The 6,668-nt window shown below is 46.1% G+C and overlaps 1 non-coding gene across 1 annotated transcript; it reads left to right on the top strand.

Moving 5' to 3' along the window:
* Positions 1 to 1,386: 1,386 nt before the first annotated feature.
* TRNAS-GGA (transfer RNA serine (anticodon GGA)) lies at positions 1,387 to 1,461 on the top strand. Its single transcript has one exon. It is a non-coding gene; the product is annotated as a tRNA-Ser (tRNA).
* Positions 1,462 to 6,668: the final 5,207 nt, after the last annotated feature.

Below are 6,668 nucleotides of genomic sequence, written 5' to 3'. Positions count from 1 at the left end.
TTGGCACTTGCGTCGTAAGGGGCGAATTGGAATTTGGAGACTGTAGTTTATACATTCATGTTACGTGGGCAAGAGTTGGCAGCTCCCCGCACCAAGAACACATACTTTCATAGAATGCAGAGTGTATCTTACTGAGTATTTGTAGGCGTAGATATGTGTTAGTCTGTACACAGCACTAATCCCTGGCCTGTTCTCCCATAAGGTTGGGGTGCGGACGCCTGTATTTTTGTCTCTCTTTTGCCTGGTTTTCGAAGGTGTCACGTGGGTCAATGGGGGGTTCCTTGAAAGGACCGACTAGTGCTTGGATGCTTATTGCCCGAGCAGTCGGTCTGCCCTCTCATTTCCCTCGAGTCCAGAATGCGCCGGGCACCAAATTACCACCTGGTGCAATTCTGTGAGTTTTGCGTGGGACGGTACCCGTCATTAACGAACAGCATGCTGCCTTAGAGGTACACCATAGCCAATGCAGATGGTTTCTTTTGGGAGCTCTGCCATCCAGAGCTCAGAATATGCACATCAAACTTAGGCTACCCACTACATGGCCTGCCCAGCTCCACTTATTTTACTTAATGACAATTAGAATATCGGCTGTCCTCGTTTTCTCTCTAATCCATACCGCTATCTTCCCGTCTCTTAACGTTCAGAATATGCACGTCAAACTTAGGCTGTCCAGAGAGCCCACGATGCGGCCGTTAGGCTCGGCCTAACAGTCCCCACGTGAGAGCAGCCCGCAGCTCTGCCCTAGGGCAAAGCTTCTCAGGACCTTGTCATTAAAGTTCTTTGTCTGTCTGTCTGTCTGCACCTCGAAAGGCCAGTGCTATGGCTGCTGCATCCATGGTACAGGCTGAAGGGTTACGAATGGAGGTTGTTATCACTGTGAACCGATTGAAGGCCACTATTGTGAATTTGTCTGCTGCCACTTTACACGCATTTGTGTAGTATATGTCTGGATTTCTTTCATACTTCTTTAGTAAAGCCTTTGATTGCGCTTTCCTGCTTCGGTGGTGTTCCGTGCTCATATTCTTTGGGATTGGTGAAACTAGAATTTTCTCTCTTGTTTGTCTGGGTAGCGAAACTGTTTTTTTCCCAGCCATACTGCGCTCTCAGGGCCACCTTTTGCAATAGGGCCTTTCCTTGTTTTGTCGAATTCAGACGTTCTGTCTGAGGCGTGACCACTGCTGTGGCATGTTCTTCATATGTGTTGTGAATACCAAGAGCCTCCAGATTTTTGGCACTTGTGTTTTTGGGAGCCCTAGCTGCCCTGATGATGGAGCTCACTTTAGACATGTTCTGCAGACTTTAGTTCTGCTGAACTACTACGTCAAACACTTGTCTTTGCTTCGTGTGTTGTCGACAAATTCGACTTCGCCCTGCCATCTGCTAGCCGCCTGGTTAGCTCAGATGGTAGAGCGGCTGCCCCGGAAAGGCGGTGGTCCCGGGTTCGAGTCCCGGACCAGGACGATTTTCTTCAACTCTGAGGCTTTTCAGGAACCCGTATGGGCTTCCTTTGTAGCAATTGCTATGAACGGGTGGATGTCTAATTTTCCCTTTATTAATTAAGAAAAAGAAATTGTATGCTGTAACTGCCTGAAATTTATTTCTAATGCACAAACTTCTGTGCATAGACAATTTGGTACAAGAAAGTGCTGGTACAGATTTCCCAGTGAAAATGCATGCATGCAGTTTTAAGCTTATTTCACAAAACTGATAAAATGAACATAATTGTGTGCACACACTGCATGCCTCCATTTAACACAGAAACAGGCTGGCTGTTTGCATTGTTCATGCTGCATAACAGTAATTTGCCGCCTTAGAAATAATGTTGCTGTGGCACAAATCGCTGTCACAACCTATATCGACACTTAGGGAATGGTTATCAAACACACCTCATGACGAAAATACAACACTCTTTGACCCGCCGAGGTTGCTATGTGTCCTTGGCGTTGTGCTTAGTATTAAGCACGAGGTCGCAGGATCAAATCCTGGCCACGGCGGCCGCATTTCGATGCGGTGGCGTGCAAGAACGCCCGCGTGCCGTGGCTGTGCACGGTAAAGAACCCCAGGAGATCAATATTAATCCGAAGTCGATCCCAACTGCATGCGGCGTGCCTCGTAATCAGATCGTGGTTCCGGCACGTAAAACGGGAGAAATTGAAAGAAACAAAATAATGTCTCTTTTTCGTGCGGCACTAGCTCCTTGAGTTTTCTTCAGCGGACCGACGGGTCTCAACACCGCAACATAAAAGGTGTGAGCATTATGTGCATTACGCAATGGGTCCGCGCCGTACTCACCACCGCAGCTGAATATATAAGGCCGCGTGAAACATGAGGCAACTGGGCAAGCGGTAATCCGAAACGCGCCGTTTCCAAAGCAGTCCACACCGTACGCGCTCCGATTTTGTGAGGACTGTGGGCGAGGTTTCACTAGCCGCTTTCATATCGTGGCGCAGTAGGGAATGCCCGAGCACGGCCGCGCGAACCACAAAAGTGTATTGTAGTACACAGATCACAAGGCGATGGCTACGCGGTGGCCGATCACCGCCGTGCTGCGCAGGGGGCAGGTATTCTTGTGAGGTTCCACATATTACACGCAACACTCTCCGACGGCCGCCGTAATTCTCTCGTAAGAACGCATATAGACACACGCGCAGAACTACGAAGCTAGAGCAAAACAGGTGCCGTCACCGGCGCCGACGACAGTGGCGCTTCGAGGGCTTTGCCTTCAGTATCACTTTTAGTTGATGGGAAAACAAACAGAAGCGACGACATTCTACGGCCGAAGCCGTCGAAGTCTTGCATGGTCGCGCTTCCGAAGTCAGGTCGTAAGGTCGACCGGTGGTTCTGGCAGCGCGACAGGACATTGTGATCAACGAGACGAACAAATCGTCTTTTATATCGCCCTAAATAAGCTGGCTTGCACTCTGGAAATGTATAAATTTGCAGAATTAAGAGAAAGAAAAGCAACCACTTGGACAATATATCTCTCCTTTCTCGTCTCCTTCTCACACATGTGTATACTAAAATAAAATAACGCATAAAATAAGAAACAGAGAACTCCGTTTACGCTAAAGGGAGGTCTCTATCTTCGAAACTCCCTCTTAATAAGGATGTAGAATTGAGGTTCTTTCTCCTTCTTTCACCCCCATTTTGCGAGGGAGCGAAATGGAGGACGCTGAACATTTCTGCACCACTGTAAGGGAGCACGGTTTTCAGGCACGTTGTCTCAAGGGAGGTGACATCCCTTAATATGCCCTTTTCGGCTCATTTGCGTTTACAGTGTGGACATCTGGGCATCACCCGTACATACGAACACCTGCGGTGCCACTTCTACTAGCCTGGCATTCATCGCTCTGTGCGCCGTTATGCCGCTTCTGGCGACCTTTATCAGCGCTGGAAGACGTCTGCTTTGCCTCCCGCTGGTTTGCTTCAACCAATTGATATCCCTAGAGAGCCCTTCTTCCATGTGGGCCTCGACCTCCTTGGCCCCTTTCCAATTTCCATCGAAGAAAACAAATGGATTGCTGTAGCAACCGATTATGCCACGAGATATGCCATCGCACGGGCGCTGCAAACCAGCTGCGCTGCAGATCTCGCCGACTTCTTACTATATGACGTCATCCTGCACCACGGTGCCCCTCGCCAATCGCTGACGGATCGCGGCTGCTACTTTTTATCGAAGGTCGTCCATGATCTGCTCCGCTCCTGTTCTACAGAACACCAGATTGCTACCGCGTACCACCCTCAAATGAACGGCCTCACCGAGCGACTCAACCGCACACTAATTGAAATGTTAGTCATATACGTTTCCGACGATCACCGCGACTGGGACGACACTTTACCATACATCACTTTCGCATACAACTCTTAACGTCACGACACTGCCAGATTTCCCACATTTCAGATTTTTTATGGCCGCGACTCCACCTTGCCATTTGCACGTTGTTACCTTCCGAAGTACAATCACACAGCGCCGGTTACGCTCGCGATGCTATTGCAGTAGTCGCCCAGGCCCGAGATGTCGCCCGTCATTGCCTCACAGTCTCGCAAGCTTCTCAAAAGCGACGCTACTTCCTTCGGCACCGAGACTACCATTTTTCCACTGGTTCCCTTGTGCTTGTCTGAACGCCGTCACGTCGTGTCGGCTTGTCGGAAAAACTTCCTTCCGGTTATTCTGGTCCGTACCAGATCTTACGCCAACTGTCCAACGTGACATACGAGATCGCCCCAGTCGGTCAACCTTCAGTGCCTCCCAACGTCACCAGCGACGTTTTTCACGTCGCAAGGCTGAAGCCCTATGTCCCCCCATTAAGTGAGGCTCGATAACTTGCACCGGGACGGAGCTACCCCTCCGGAAGGGTAACAATACGGTGAAGGGACGGAAGAAGTTGAAGTGGACTAGAGGAAGACGAAGTCTGGCAGCTGCCTGAACGCCACATACACCATTTGCAAATATGCTGTATTTTACACTCGGAGGCCTGCTTTCTTCATGCAAGAATGTGTATATATATATATATATATATATATATATATATATATATATATATATATATATATATATATATATATATATATATATATAAGGGGTTTCTTGAAAGTTATGCACGCAGGACCAGATCACATTGTCGCGATTCACAAGTCGCAGTAACTGTTAAAACAGTGCAGGACACTTTAATAACAGACAAACTGAAAAACGATCACACAGGGACCTCGTCTTCTCGTTCGCATAGCGCGAGGCTGACATATTCCCCAGAAATATATATATATATATATATATATATATATATATATATATATATATATATATATATATATATATATATATATATATATATATATATATATAGTGCTATGTGTGCTATTTCACTGCATGTCACTGCAGGTCATTTAGTTGTTCTGGCTAGCACAGCTTAGCAGGTCGCTTTGCGAAGCATGTAGCAAGGGCACATGCAACATGAGAATAGTTTGTCACAAATGATTAATTTTGCGAGATGGTGACAGAACACCGTGAGGCAGCCGGGCGAAAAGTGCATATCACGGCGACGGAGGTCATAGAGGTGATTATGGTTATTACGACACACACACACACACACACACTCACACACACACACACACACACACACACACACACACACATGTATATATATATATATATATATATATATATATATATATATATATATATATATATATATATATATATATATATATGACAACCTACCTAGGGTGCCTCCTTTGAAATTCTATTTTTAGCCTCTTATGTAGTTTCCAAAGTTAACCTAGTTGAGAAATGGTACTTTTCAGCCGAATCAGCCGAAGATAAGAACCAACAAAGCAAACTCTATGCGTTCACCACAAGTTAGGTTAACTCTAATTGGGATATATGGACCACTTACTTTTGCTCGTTCTGCTTGCAGTGTAGCTAGCTGATCAATAATGGCATCGGCTGTTTTATGCTTCGCGAGTGATCGGATTAGAAAGCCTCTTCACAAATGGACTGGCACAAAAAGAACAATTCTCATTTATTTAAAGAGAACGCCTAGGACATGGAGTTGCCATGCGAGTGTAAAATATCATTGTCTGTTAGAGACACAATATGCTTGACAAGGAATGCGGCAGCTGATGTTCGTGCAACCGTGCCGATATGTTAGGTGTCCCTAGTGTGAAAATGTGTCAAGGTACCTGATATCGTCCACGGGATTCTCACCTGCCACTCGCGAAAGCAGGCCGCCCGACAGGATGTGCAACGTATGACGTACAACACCTGCTGTTTGATGGCTGCAGGGACAGTGATGTCTCAAGCATCGCCCAGTGCTGACTGAAATGTTGAAGGAAACCGCTATGATAAAAAAAATTACGAAAATATAACACGTTTTTTTAAAACACCCTGAAAATAGCCGCGAAAAAAGGAATTTGTAGAAGTGTCCGCGACAGCGCAGATCACCAGACATTCAAGAAATAAAAATGGATTTGAACATGAATGACTATTCGAAATGCCTCGTGCCTTGAACATTAAAACACATTTTTGCCATCACTTAGATTTCGCGGGGTCATCCTCAATAGGGGTTCTTGTACAAGAGCAGCCGTTTAGAAGTATAAAATGGCCTTATCATATTGGTTGGTCACGCCTTTTATCGCCTCGGCACGAGAGGATATTAATGAATTATATACGCGGAGTTTTACCTGCATGCGTACGAACCAACCACCAATCGGTTTCAGCTGAGCGCTATAATCATGCGGTAAAATAAACAGGAGGTCCGTCTCGCCTGATAAAACGTTTTAACTTGTTTCCCGGCAAGCCAGCTTTTTGGCTAAAATTTTGAATGGTATGGAAAGTTGTTGCTAATTAAATTACTAGCACTCAGAGCTGCTTCGCCTGCGACGGCGAAGGCTTAGCGTAGTGTGCGGTGAGGGAAATCGCTCTTTGTGATTGCGGACTCTTTCACTTGTAGAAATGTGCGTGAATTTCAGCGGTTGCCCGCGCAGCGCTGTGTATGTGAATACGCTAACGAATACCGCTTGTCGTTTTTCACGTGATATCCTTCATTAAAATTCTCGAAAATGCATTGCTGCAAGTATCGGTGCCATGGTAGAAGCTATAAACGATTCGATATTGTACGTCGGCAGGCTTTTGTTTCAGTTACATTTGTTAATAATGAACATAAATAAAA

The sequence above is a fragment of the Dermacentor albipictus genome, chromosome 5 (genome assembly GCF_038994185.2).
Source record: "Dermacentor albipictus isolate Rhodes 1998 colony chromosome 5, USDA_Dalb.pri_finalv2, whole genome shotgun sequence".
In the NCBI taxonomy this organism is placed as follows: Eukaryota; Metazoa; Arthropoda; class Arachnida; order Ixodida; family Ixodidae; genus Dermacentor; species Dermacentor albipictus.
The sequence above is the reverse complement of the archived record's forward strand: the minus strand, read 5'-3'. Positions and strand labels throughout refer to the sequence as shown.